At 41.5% G+C, this 14,621-nt stretch overlaps 1 long non-coding RNA gene across 1 annotated transcript; it reads right to left on the bottom strand.

Annotated features, from left to right (window-relative positions):
• Positions 1-6,151: 6,151 nt before the first annotated feature.
• On the bottom strand, positions 6,152-6,734 carry LOC112959664. The gene is made up of 2 exons (XR_003251646.1): positions 6,612-6,734; positions 6,152-6,187 (listed from the first exon to the last, which is right to left on the bottom strand). It is a non-coding gene; the product is annotated as an uncharacterized LOC112959664 (long non-coding RNA).
• Between the last annotated feature and the right edge of the window lie 7,887 nt (positions 6,735-14,621).

Here is a 14,621-nt window from a genome sequence, read left to right as displayed (position 1 = left end):
ACATTAAAATAATACACTGCAGTGAGTCACTCCATTTATAACCTCCATGCAGTGTTTAGTAGACAGAGAAGGGCTGTCCTGTCTGCTAAGTGACTCAAGATAAAAAGGACGTAATATAGTAGTGATCAATCGCAGCAGTGAAAAAGCTTGAGTAACACACATAGATGGCAGGTAACAGCTGCACATCTGTATGATCCACGCTCCTGCTTCTTTCCACTCACTCGAGTGCTACAGAGCCTAAGCCAGTTGTATCATGCAGTGCCTTATCTAAAGCATAGAGATCATAGAACAGAGTTTCAGCTGCGAGACATCTTTTTGTTGTTGCCAAATCCCTATTACAACTATTGTCTGTCTTCAAACTACTCTTCAGACAATCRTGTGAAAGGAATCACACAAATCCTGCCTGAACAGAGGCCTGATCTACTGTGRGAATTTAACTTTAGTCCAGGGGAATAATCCATATCATCTCTTCCAGAAACAGACTGTCCTTCCTTCTACCCTTAGGCATTCTTTCCCATACCTATCCCTAAATTCATCATTTCCTCTATTTTGAGGTAATCTAATGCTCACTGTGCAGAGAATTTTCAGTTCAGGAATCCAGTTGGAGCCCAGCTTCCCTCCCTCCCCTCCCGAGCTACTAGTTTAACTGGGAGGCCAACAGCAGGGGCAAGGATGAGTTCTCTGCTAGAGGCGAGATGGACTAGATGATCTCTAAAGGTCGCTTCCAACCTTAACCATTCTGTAATTCTGTGACAAGAACTTCTAAAGCCAGTCTTATCACTGCAGAAAAATCTATGTACCTCTTCTGGGAAGAGAATCAGTGATCACTTATTAAAGGTTGTTGCAAAGTGCATTGGAAAGATGCAATCAACAGGAAAAAAAATTAGGGAGATAGAAACCAGTAATTGTGGTTATTAACAAGCATGGCAGGTGAAGCATAGTCAAGAAGTCAACATCAATGCACTCCCTGCAAAGGAAAYTGTTGTTCAGTCAAGGAGAATAATGCACTGATTGTGTGTACTGAAGTAGGACACGTATGAAACACTGTTGAAGGCTGGAAAAGTTAAAGCTATTGTGCCTGTCTGTATGCAAAGAGTCCGAGGGGGCTCCTTCTCATTGCACTTTAAGTCCCATCCCGCATTCCCTGACTGAACGAAATGGGATGCCCAGGAGATGTGCTCCTGACTGCCCTGGTATCTGCACTGCACACAGCTTCCCCACCTTCCCAAGTCCTGTGGATGAGGAGCAGCAGACAACGAAGGCAGGACATGAGGGCAGAAGGTCTGTTTCTCAGCATATTTCCCTCATACACACACATGCTCCAGGAACCACTCACTTCCAAGCAAGGCATAAGACCTGCCATTCTGAGAAGTATTAAGAAGAAATAGGCTCAATTCCCACATACAATAGCCTGAGGAATTTTCATGCAGTACTGCAAGAGGCACACAAGGACATGTTGATGCAGCCTGCTTCAGCTAACACCTGCTTACAGAGAGTGTTTTCTGAGCAAGGGCCAAGCTCCTTTGCCTCAGCTTCAGGGACCTCAACTCCACAAGTTCAAGAGAGTAGAGGAGAAACACTGATAAGCATGATAACCAGTGATCACCTAGCTAATCTGCATGTAGAGTGGATCCAACTAGTATTTTTTTGCATTCCTGCTAGTAACTTCTTCAGATTTCATCAAATCATTATGCAGCCTAAGGACAAAGTACCATGTTTCTGCATGTCCATAGGCTAAACATGCTTGAACTTCCAAGCTTGGCARTGATTTTAGTTCTCCTGGAGTTTCCATAACTCTTCATCTAGAAAGCTGTAACATGCACAGTGGAAGTTGATCCCAAGTTACCAATTTGCAGTATTTTAGGCTGAACTTCATTTAAACAGACTTCTTTTCATCAGGAATGAAAAATGAGTCATGTTTTTACACAGTTTATTCATTCAAACAAAAAAAGAGGGAAGATCAGTGCAATACRGGATGTTACTTCTTTCAGAGAAGCTATCAAAGCTACATAGTCATCCTCAGAAGCTTAAGGCCCTGCAGCCCAGGGCTCATTATGATGCACACACTGTAGTTTTGCTGTCCAAGTGACTGGACAGTATTCAGCACAACCGCTTGCAGGACTACRTATTTATAATTCCACTGATCCCAAAGGCTGGAAACTACCTCAGAGGCAAGCAGGTATCACTTGTGCTAGAAGACAAGGGTGAGATAACTGAGCCTGCTCAAAAACAGGCCAGACCAACAGCAAAGACCGCAGTGGACCTGGACAACCTGTTCCTGCACTTCAACACACTTAAACACTAGGCACGTTCTCCAATGCTAATCCTCTTGCCAAGTTCAAATTCTAAAATTTTACCTACGTATGTTCTTTGCAGACTGTGCTTTGCAAACTGAAGCCCATACTTTACCCATGCCATCTGAAGTGGAAGATTGCCCAGCATCTCAAAACAAGACACTGAAATCATTGTTTATAGTAACATTTCCAGGCAATGATTGCTAGAGATTTAGTTTTATCTGACAGGTGAAAATAAAGCTTTGAGCGGTTTTTTTTTTTTTTTTTTTTTTTTTTTTTGCGCGCAGAGGAACCTCAGACCTTTTCAAAAAGGAAGTTTGAAGAGGAAATATGGTAAGTGACAAAACAATATTTTAAAATATTTTTATCCAAAATATCTCAGCTTGGGGATGTTTCAGCCTTGTTCAGACAACTGAGTTCTGGGCCATACTCTCTGGTTACTAATTCATATTTTCAGTGGGAGAAAATAAAATTTTAAGAACTGAGAGCAAGAAGGCCACCTCTTAGTGGTTCTGCTACTCATGACCAAGCAAAAATTCTGCAACTTTAAGTCTTCAACTCATAAGAAAAGTTTTTGAGAAAGAGACAACTTAAGAGATCATGTGCATGCCCGGTAGACTAGGTCTGGACAAAAAAAAAAATGGATGTCTAAACTTAAGGAGAAGGAAAAAGGCAAGTGTGAAGAGACTTGTTAGGCAAATTGTAGACAGCTCATTCGCAGAGAAAACAAAGCAAATGGGTCACACAGAGCTGATTTTGGGAGTGTGTGGGCAAGGAAACATCCTGATAGGACAAACAAGAAAAAAATAGGAAAATTGTACATCATGGGTAGATGTCAAAAGAGGACTAGCCTAGAGGGGATGCACAAAAGGGCTTGGGACCTTTTCCAAATCTTCCCTCCACGAAACAGTCCTAGATTCCATTCTCTCCTGTTCCTGGTATTGGCAGGTATGAGGAAGAGCCTGACAAAGTGCAGCTCAACATCCTCCAGCCCTTGCCCACAGGGAGAACCTGCTTCTGCTGTTGTGACTCAAGAGCAGAGCAGCAATATATCCTTCAAAATAGCATAACTGTGTGAACAGGGAGGACAGGAGAGAAAGGGAAGAGAGGTTCCTTCCATAGTACTTGAATACCCACATACTACCAATGAGTAATGGCTCCGTGAAACACAGGAAATCTCAACCAGGAAAGACATGGAGTTAGTGTAATACTAGCCAATATTTATTCTCCTCTTACAAGAAAAGATAAATGAGATCTGCATCTCATAACACAGGCCAGCAACCTCTGCGCAAAGAAAARAAGAACCCAGAAGTGACTCATCTTTTCCAGTTTTGAAAGTCTGACTGTACAGCCCTACTAGCTTTTTTCTCCCTTTAAGACATGCAAATACTGATAAATGCACCCTAATGATGCTTATAAAACCTTTACAATTCTTGTGCCTAGGGTGATAAAATTATTCATAAGTTAGGAAACCTTAAGTGAATAGCACAGCTCATTCAGTTGATTTCTTATTCAACTTCTACACAGYAGTATGTAATGGCACAGTGTCATAAACCCTCTAGAACACTTTTTTAATGCCCCTACAAAACACTTCTAACTTAATACTACAACACTCACTTGCAACTTGAGCCAAATTTAGTGCAATGCATCAATCCAAACAGGCAGAACTCAGCCCCAAGACAGCCTAAGCAGCAAGAAAATGCCCTTTTCCACACTTAAAGACCTTATCCCTGGAAATTATGAATRAATATAATGATATTTTCCCCCTTCAATTGAATACCAGGGCCAGATTCAGCTGCTGTGATGGCAAAGAMCAAAACTGTTTGTGTCAAAATACAATGTTCTGGTGAATACAGCTCAAGTCTCTTTTCCAGGTCTTTCTCCCCACCCCATAAATTCATTCTCATATCGGGACACAGGATGGGGCTTATTAAGCTTTCTACCACTACTAGAAGCAAGAAGTAGTCCATAAATCCCACTGCTGTTAATTCAGTGGTATTACTATATATAGCCATACATTAGCTTGGAATTTAGCCCAAGCTCTTCCACTCCACATCATTGCCTTCAATCTGTTGATGAGACAGGAAGAGCCCTAACCCTGCTCTACCAAGAGAGGCTCTCACTTCAATGGATTCCTGAGCTAACTTAAACGATCTTCCCAGAAGGCTGCCCCAAGTGAGCCTTTCTATACAGCTGAAGAGCACTACCCAATATGTGTTCCAGACATTACCACAAAGATGCAGGTAAAAGGCCAAATAAGTCCAAGAGAGATAACATGATGAGTTCTACTTTAGCCTTCCAGAAAGATTGCTGTGTGCATTACTTCTGCATTTTGACTCAGTTTAGAGAAAACCACTAGATCCTTCACAGCCCAAACCTTACGTATCCTGTCAGGGCAGTTTTGGGTTACATCCTCACCTCCAAGCTTGCTATGGTCTACCTAGCCTTGAGTTCACTTCAGGAGGCATTAACTCAGGAAACAGACCTACACTATAATTAGTTTTGGACCCTCGCTATAAGAAAGATATTGAGGTGCTGGAGCATATCCAAAGAAGGGCAATAAAGGTGGTGAAAGGGCTGGAGCCACAGACCTTATGAGGAACATATGAGGGAATTGGGGTTATTTAGTGTAGAGAGAAGGAGACTTGGGAGAGACCTTATCGCCCTCTATGACTACCTGAAAGGAAATTGTAGTGAGGCAGGGGCCGACCTCTTCTCCAAAATAACTACAGATGGGACAGGAGGAAATGGCCTCAAGTTGCATGAAGACACGTTCAGATTAGACGTTAGGGAGAGTTTCTACATGAGGAGAGCGATGAAGCACTGAAACAGGCTGCTCTAGGAAGTGGTGGAGTCACCATCTCTAGCARCCTTCAAGAAACATGTAGATGATGCAATTAGGAACATAATTTAGTGGGCATGGTGTTGAAGTTGTGCTGTAAACACAACTTTTTACTTCCAGTCTTTGAAGAAACAAGGAGGAGCTCCTGAGGAGCACCTGTATCAGACTAAGACCTGCACTGTTAAATTACTCAGACTATGCTAGTTCCCACACAGTACCAACATGTCATCTTTTCTCCACTATAAAACACAAGAGCACTATTCAGTCCATTTTCTTCTAGAACACTGGAGCATTATCCTAAAAACAAAAACAATACCCTGCAAAGATATAAGGCGGCCCACCTTCTTGTTCCTTTAACTAAAAGCAAAAGTATTTGARTAGTGTATATCATTAATCTTGTCAGTAACAATCCAAATGAAGTCAAAGGGAATATAATACTTCTTAAAAGATTAATTAGACCATAAGGTATTGGCTACTCATCCAACATGAAGCTAGATGTCTTTGGGTCCTTTAGACTCAGACTTAATGTTGTAGCTGGAATCTTTTCATCTCTCATGAACATAATCAGCAAAATGCAATACAATTTCAAAAATTAGAAAAAGGATTTCAAAAATTAGAAAAAGGTTTTAAGAAAATATTTTGAGCTCAGCAGAAATATATATTATTTCTGAGAAAAACTGTGATTAAGGCTTTCCTTTAATTTGAACAGCTGGTAGCAAAGCTTTATGTCACATCTACCATCTCTTTAAAAGACACGTAGTTTCTTGCACTTTGGATGCAACAGTACACTTTTGGAATGCTTTTTTTTAAAGAAATAACTACACAAAATAACATGCACAGAACAAAGACTAGTTTGCATATACTGTAACAGTTAAGTACAATCTAAATGACAACCAGGTAGATGAGTGTGCACATTTCAAAAGCAAACTCACCATTCACATGATATCCTTATCTTAATCACAGGCTTCAAAGGGCTTTTTGCACTTTCACCATGTTTTCAATTGTTGTTCATTACCCTTAATCACCAGCTAGGGTAAGGTCTATGAGTCAGCTGGTATAGACAGAAAAGAAAACACGAGTTTCATTTGTTTGTAAATCTGTCAGATGTTTTCAACTAGTTATACTCCCTCTTAGTCTAAGCTGACTAACTGCTTTTACTCAATCAAACAATAATTGGATTGTTCCCTATAGTTGCAGATCAATGTCACAATATTTTGCTATTGATAATACTGTAAAAACCTATTAAATCCATAGCCTTATGGAGTACAGTGTCTTTWAAACAGATATTTGCTTACAATATGAATATTAATATTGATTTGTTTCTTACATAGTTGTAAAGGTCTTAAAAACATTCAGCAAGTTGCAAGAAAGTGCAAGATCAGAAAGCCAGCAACTATTTCTTTCAGTCAGCAATTTTAAGAGAATATGTTTTCTAAAGTTTATTCTGAACAGTTTCAAAGAAACATTTTAGATACCTTTCCCTGAAAGTTGGTATTTTAGGAAGTCCAAAAGCTTCTTGTAGAGCTCGTTCATCACCATTGGCTTTGTATTCCCATGGGCCAGTAAAGCACAGCCTGAGCACACTCTTCCAGAGCCAGCCTCAGGAAAAGGAACCAACTGAGCAGCAAACTATTAATGAAGCATCATCACATCGTACTTACACTTTACACCTACTACAAGAACACAGCTGAAGGTCTCAAAACACCCTGCCTGAGGAGATTAATTAGATGATTATTCACACGTGGAGCTTAATCCCAAACTAATAGAGACCTGTGGGAGTTTACAGCCTAACAGCCTGCAAATTGCCACCCCTAAGCCTTCGTCGAGTTTACTGATGTACCACGTTCTTTCAATATGTATTCAAATTACAGTTCTGATTAACAGCATCATTCAGTATTAAGCCTGTCCACCCGTTTCCATTCTTTGCTTTGAGCATTTGTGTTGAAGTGTTAACTTAGGGCTCATTTTTTGAAAGCATTTAAAGCCAGACAGGTTAATGATTTCCAAATGAAAAACAAGGATGACAACAATGGCAATCAGCAAGATAAGGGCTTGGTCTTTGGAGACAGATTTGAGAGAGAGGGACTTTAAATCTTTTCTTTGGAAACCTCTAGCACATGCATGCCATCTCCTGTCACTTTACCCCTAAATATTATACACAGGTATACAAGAGAGTTTGCTTCAACATTTGCCATATAGTCCTTTCTTCTAAGCTCTTTGCTCATAAGAGGCCTTATTTTATCATCCACTGTCCCACCTTCAGAAGAACTGGGAGGATCTTCAACAGAAGACAAGCAGATGGTTAATGCKTGCATCAGTGCATGCTCTACGTAAGTGCACTACATAAGTAATGCCCTACTGTCCCTATGACTTGGTAAGAAAGGAAGGAAAGTTGCCTGTAGAGGCCAAGGTAACCTCTTAGATCAATGTCACCCTACATCCCTGCCAGACATGGAAGGAAGAAAGCTAGGGAGAAGTTCTGGARCAATGTGTCTCTATTACACAAGCTGTTCTCTGGCTGCCTAAATCACTGCCTGAGCTGTCATTAGAGAGCTTTGAAGGTAATTTAACCCTAGGTCCAGCTACGTCAATCCACCAGGAACAGAACCAACATGTTTGCTGGGCTGGGCACTGCAGAATGGGTGCGCTCTGCCCAGTGGGTTCTGCTTCAGCCTCTGCTTGCCTTATATCTGCGTGTTGCGACATTAGATACTTGCCGAGAAAAAACAGACCAAGCTATTGCAGCCACTCATTAGGCTGAAACGTGTAACCAAGGGTTGCCATGAGGCTATTTGGAAAGGTAAGATAGCAGTATATCTAGAGCAGGGCCTATTTCACTGATAACATGGATTATAGACTGTGTTGCTGTTGTTGTTATAGACTCTCTTGGAAGCTACAAGTCTGCAGTAGGGAACTGTCTGAAGAGCCAGGCATATGCGTCAGGGATTTCCCCAATAGTAGAGTTACTCATCAAAACAGCACAAAGGAACTGAGCCAAATATCTTCTCACATCCAGGAAAAAAATAAAAGAAAGAGACACAGAGGTAGTGAGCACACATAGGTGCRTAGGAGTGGCTTCATCAAAGCTGCTCTTTCCAGTTTCGGTGGGATATGGATTTGACCTGGCCTCTGCCACGCTCTTTAACCACAGCCCTGACCTTCGAAATGCTCAGGGAGGAGAAGGAGGAGGACACAAGGACCAACCAGTGTCTCATTCCCAAATAAGCCAGCATCTATTGCACAAGGCAGAGACGAAGATTTCCTTATAAAAGGCCATTTATTCTGTAAACAGAAGTCATTAGGCAGATCAGCTGCATAGGACAACCATATGGCCTTGGCTATGTCCCCTTTCTGCAAAACCTATCTCGCCTATATCTAATGGCCCCCGAAGACGAAGTACTCAGATGAAAGAAGATAAGTAGACTTGAAGTCATGTGTGTACAGAGCTGTGGTTTTTCTACTCACACTGGATGCAGCACAAATATATAAGGGCCCTAAAACCTTCTGAACTTCTGYCTAGGTCGGTCACCTTGCATCAGGAAGGATTGTTTCTCAGGAGCACGCTGCAGCATAAGCCACTCGAGTGCTTTACATTTTCTAACATCTCTTTTTGACCTCTGACAAGGGCAGGTTATGGGAGAGGGCAGGCTCTCATCCTGACCCAGTAACGCGATTCCTACGCAAGCATGAAGCCAACAAACTAGAAACTGGTTTGGGGTAAACTGGTTCTATTGGATTGTCTTGCTGATAATCTCCCTGACTTCAAAGCTCACATCTGTCTTATGAGGTGGGGGACGGTTTCTAACTTTAGTTGACCCAAATTACTTCCAGCCTTCCTCTGCAGCACACAGCAACACTGGATCTTTGTATTGTGCCTTTGATCATTGAGTCACCGAAATAAACTGGACTGCATGTCTGTGCAAAGAGAGCTTTACAGGCAAACACATTCAGATGGAGCCTGTTGTTGATTCAACTATTCTTAATGCAATTATTCCCTGATTTGAAGCGGCAGCAGGAGGCAGCTGAATACAAAACAGGCTTTATGTGCAAGGTGCTGAGCTTTTGTGCRCTTCTGTCACATATAAAAGCAATTCCTCACATGAAAAGAACACTCATATTCTCATTTCTCATAACCTGGTCATGTAGCAGAACCAAGCTTGTCTAAGGTCTTAGTTAAGAGGAAAGGATGTCTGCAAATAAAAAAAAAAAATCACCAGCACATTGTACAACTAAACTTGCATTCTGTACTAACACCACTGGAATTTAAAAAAACCTCTAAATTCAATGTGCCAAACCAAGACAAGAGGACAGTCCATCTGAAAAGATCTATAGTCTATGCTCGCCCTCCACTAATCAACAGCTAATTCCATCAGGGACAGGAGACACCCCCAAAATTCTTTCCCATCTCTGTCTCTTACCCCCAAAACACACATGCACAATYTATAAATGTCAAGTTAACATTAACTTATGTGAGAAAAAGATGCTGAGAATTAAAATATTTATATATTGGGATTTTAATGAGAAATATTGTTCCCTAAAATTAGCTTTCAGTGTGTGCTGCAGATGTATTCCCATCAGGCAGAGTGGGGGTAGTTTTTGACTTTTGGTCATCTTCAATATGCAGAACGGCACCCACTTAGCTGCAACAGTAGGAAAATAACTGCAAAATTCTCTGGGAGGTCTGGAACGTTCATTTCTCACATTAAAAAAAAAAAAAAAAAAAAGAGGAAGAAAGAAAAAAAAGTGAAAATGCAGCAAAAAAGTACAGCATCCCAGAAAAGGGTAAGGCCATTTTTAACCACAACAAATTAGCAGGATATAGCAAAACTCAGGATTTTTTCTATTCATAGATGTGAGTCTTCTAAAGAGCAAGAAAAAGGAGAAGAGGTGCAGATTTTTTTGTTTGTTTGTTTGTTTTTTTTGTTTTTTTTTGTTTAAGAAAGAACCCTGAAGCAGCAGGATATTATGTACCTGCTATTAAACTCCACTTGGCACTAAGCCTGCATGCAAGTAAAAAGCCAAGATGACCATTTTGGGGAAAGACTGATTTTAGCAGAAGCTTTAGAAGCAAAATTTTTTGAACTGTTTCTGCCCATCTTTTTGTCATTCATTTGCAGTTTTTAAAACTATTTTACAACAAGGTGGTGAAAATGTGAAATAAGTCACCCTCTGTGTCTAGCACAAAGATAAGGAGCTGTTTATAACTCCAGCTGCAGAAGTTTGGCTCTTGAGTTCAACTGGTAACTGCTTACACGGCAGCTCCCCAGTGCTTGCCCGGAAGGCAAAAGTTGCAGTCAGAGGAAATAAATAAATCTGACTCTTCTCATGTTTAAAATTGTTCTGTCACAGCAGCTCTTCCATATGTGACTATATATGGGAGCCCTATGGAGCTCTGATGCAGAGAGACTGCAGGAGCACATGATGAAAGAATGAGCACACGATGGAGAAGCAGTCCAAAAAAGTTGGGAGCTGCAGAAAGAGAGCCCAGAGCCGAGGGTCTGCGCTTGTACTAGGTGCACAGCTGTACATGGTCACGAGCACTTGGTGTGCCACAGTATGGGCAGAAGCCCTGGTGTGTAGAAAGTGGGTTCAGCTCCTCTTTAACTGCAGGTACCAAGGGACTATTCACTGGGAGACCGCCTGATCCTCCAGGTTCCAGAGCACCAGGAGAYAAAATGCAGGTCACTTGACAAATAGGTGGGCATCCAGTGTAATCTTCCCAGTGTAAAATGTACCAGTACATCCCTACCAAGACAGAAGAGGCGGCCAGAGCTATAGGAACCTGTAGAGATGCCAAAAACTAGTGCTGGATCTTCTCCAGTGCATGTGGTAATTCAATCCACTTAATAGTGAATAAATGCCATTTAGTCTGTATTTTCCCCAGAACGGGGTCTCTCTATGAGCCAGAGAGCAAAACGGCCTCTCAGGATCAGTGTCCAGCCTGCTCAAAAAAATATTTTTTAATTCCAGTTTATGCAGTCTAGACAGGATAAGAAAAGATTGGGGGTGGGGGCGTCCTTCTCACATGTGAAAGACAATAAAATAAAAGTAATAAAACTCTATATATGTTCTAGAGATAGATCAGCACACTTCAAATGCAGTAAGACCTTGTTCAAATGCTGCAAGTAGTGGAAGCACAGAAATACACCACCCGGAGAAGGTTGTGGAGTCTCCATTTTCTGAAGAGCAGCATAAGCAACAAGTGAAATGTCGTGGATCCAAAGGAAGGCATTAGATGAGATACAGGGTGCCACACAGCCCTTTCTTCTGCAAGTGAACAAAAAATTCTAAGTCCTATAAAGAGAGAAAGATTTACTCTTCTCACACAAGGTCTCTGCTCTCTGTCCCACATGTGCTATTTAAAACCAGAGTCCTAAGCCCAAGTCTGGTCAGAAAGAACCCACATATTCTGAAGCTTTGGAGACCTTTAGGACTGTATCCAAATTTCTGTTGTTTCACRGTATACCAGTGTTGCACCAGCTGTTCTACAGACTACGCTGCATCTCCTTGACATTGCAGAGGTAATTCTTTAATAACAAACGTCAGATTGTGCATGAAACAGTTAAACTTCTGCTGCTTTTGTGGGCTAGTTATTCTCAGTGAAAGGAAGAAATCTGGAAATCTGTGTTGCACCAGAACTCTGAAAGCAACTAAGTGTCTGGTATAGAGAAGTCTCTTATGCGTAAAGGGCTCCCATGCTGTCAGGGCTGCTGGAGTTGTCAGGGAGCACATGGAAACTGAGAAGCGGCAGCTGATGGCCAAAATGATTTTGTAAGGCTCATTTTTGGAGAAGCAGGGGGCCAAGTGATGAAGTGACTATATAGGAGCAAGGAATTGGATCAGTAAATCCTCTCATTGCATACCTCCCTCCCCAGAATAAGCATGCCACAAAAAATAAAATGAAACCAGGGCTTGTGGGTGGTGAATACTGTTCTTGGTCTTAACATTGCCCCTGTTCTTCTGCCCTTTCGTTCCTGCTTTTGGGCCCAGCAAGTGAAGTGTGGAAGTAGAACAAGAATCAGCAGTGTGCAGGAGGAGCAAAACCTCAGACAGCAGCTAGCAGAGAGCAGAACATATGTTTACTGTCATCTTCGTCCCCATTTTTGAAAAGCCACCTTATTTCCAAGGGAGAGCAGCACAGAGACGAATGTCTTTGCAGGTCTCTGGAGAGAGGAGGGCACCTCAGCTCCTTCTCAAGTTTAATGGTATCCCGCAGTCATTCTGTGGAAGCTGTTCTTCTCCAGTGGCAGGGAGTGACACATCTCCATGTGCTCCAGTGGGCCCTTGGACATCATTTCATGTTGATCATTGGTTTGACATCATGTGTGGCTCTCTCCCTTAGTGAGTGCAGGGGTTTGCTGCCCTACGGACACAAGAGCTTCCCAAGGCCAAACACACACCCAGCTGCAGGAAAAGGCATTTCTGGTCCCCAACATCCAGAAGGGCCCCAGTTGGTACCATCCATGGGGGTAGCACAGGGCACTGAACCCAGACTCTATGGGCTGAACCACAGCTCAGAAATGCAACGCAACCCGCATACAGCAGCACTGGGAAAAAGATGAGTGAAAAAAGTGGGATGAGGAAGAGAGGTAATGAATGAGGTATCTGACACCCTTACTTGAACATAAAAACAACCATATAATCTCATTATACCAAAGTCCAACCCAAATGTAGCTTGCACATCTGGTTCATTCTCATAACCAGTTCTCTAGGAGACGGTAGGTTTGTTCACATTTGGAGATGGATTCACTGCAGCTGAATCCATTGCAGACAGCAGGGAAAGGAGGATTAAAGCTGGAGCATGCATAAACTACAAGTAATGACAAATTATAATTCTAGAGCTCCTGTGTACAACACAGCATTAGACACATATCCCAAAGCAAGGAGTACTTTTGCATACTTAATTCCTTCACCAAAAATATACTTAACAGACCCATAGGCTTCTACCACTTTATTCTTTGTTCTGTTTTGCTGCATTTTTTCCAAAAAGTTCATTATACTTGGCCCCAGGCCAAAGATATCTGTGGAATTTATTACCACAGTGGTTCTTCAGATCAGACAGCAGAGCTAACAGAACTACAGAAGCATAAAGTTCCCCAAATAGGTAAGTAATAAACCAATAAAATAAATAGACTTGTAAAATGGCATATTATGAGGTCGGTCACCCTATTTACTGTCACACGCCAGACACCCTGGAGAAGAATTTCCACCTATGAGTGACAGGAGATCATTTGCAAATATAGTACCTTTATGTTTTCTTCACTCTAGTTTAAAGAGGGTGCAAGTTTTACTTTTCATACAGAAGATTTCTATAGAATTGAGCAACCAGGCCATTGTTTTTCTGTCAGAGGAAGATTTCAAGGGAGAGCATTATGACAAAATGGTTGAGACRGCTGATATAGGACAAGTACTAAAAAGAGTCTCATAGAGTGCGAGAATATGAAATTAAAAGAAGAAACAAACCTTGACAAATTAATGAGAATGTACAGGTGAGAAAGRAAAACAAACCTTAATGAGCTGTTAAGGGATATTTTGTTTTGCCAAAGGGACATGCTAAATGTGCCATGCCACAGCCAAGACATTTTCTAGTTATCAGTGTTTGCCTTCAGCTCCTCACCAGGAGGATGTAAGACACTTTCATTAGAAGTGCAATAGCCAGGAAAGCAATGCTTGCTAATTGACATAACTCATGGAAGCAGATGAGGGTTTCATACTGTAGGGCAGTGATATTTATACTTCCGTATCTGAAGTGTCCTCTTTTGTGTTTATTTTTATCATCTCCGGAAGAAACCTTTGTATTTTAATATCCATTTCAGAGAGGTGAAGCGTGCCTGAATTCGTACTACTGAATTTACTCTTCCTTTCCCTTCTAAAAGTAATCTCAGCAGCCAGATCTGCAGCTCTACTCTTGCCTTCATTTGTAGGGCTCATATTTCTGGGTCTTGTATTTCAGTCCTAGACCTCTCCTTAATTTGGACTTAGAAAAACATTTTAGCAAGCTCAGATTTGGGCTAATGTTTTTTATCTCCCTAACCAGAAAAATTAAGAGATTATCTTTTCTTTTTATTTTCAGTGAGAGGCAGGGGAGTTGTTAGGAAATAAGAGGAGGTGCCTGTTACAGTTTTGCTATAGTTGGTAGAAATCTTGTTTCCTTATTTTTATCTGCAGCATGTTTGATAAAAAATAAGCAGAAACTTACCTGATTAAACTAGTAACTATGAACCCATCACTAACTGGACRGGAAATAAACTACTGGTTATAACAAGGTTCCTTGCACTGTCTGATGCTGTCAGAGAGGATAACTAGATACAGAGCAGGTAGCACCACTGTTCTTACTGCAGCATTCCCAGGAATGTGTCTGCACAAACTCATTTGTGTGAGAATATCACTATCAAACYAGTCTTGGATCTTCTCATACCCTTCCATTCCCACCCTCCTGCCCCCATCGCCCTGCACACACTTGAAACTGCGTTGCGAGGGTGGAA

Source organism: Nothoprocta perdicaria, unplaced genomic scaffold (genome assembly GCF_003342845.1).
Source record: "Nothoprocta perdicaria isolate Ctin4 unplaced genomic scaffold, notPer1 scaffold_118, whole genome shotgun sequence".
Classification (NCBI taxonomy): domain Eukaryota; kingdom Metazoa; phylum Chordata; class Aves; order Tinamiformes; family Tinamidae; genus Nothoprocta; species Nothoprocta perdicaria.
This window is presented reverse-complemented; position numbering and strand designations above follow the sequence as displayed.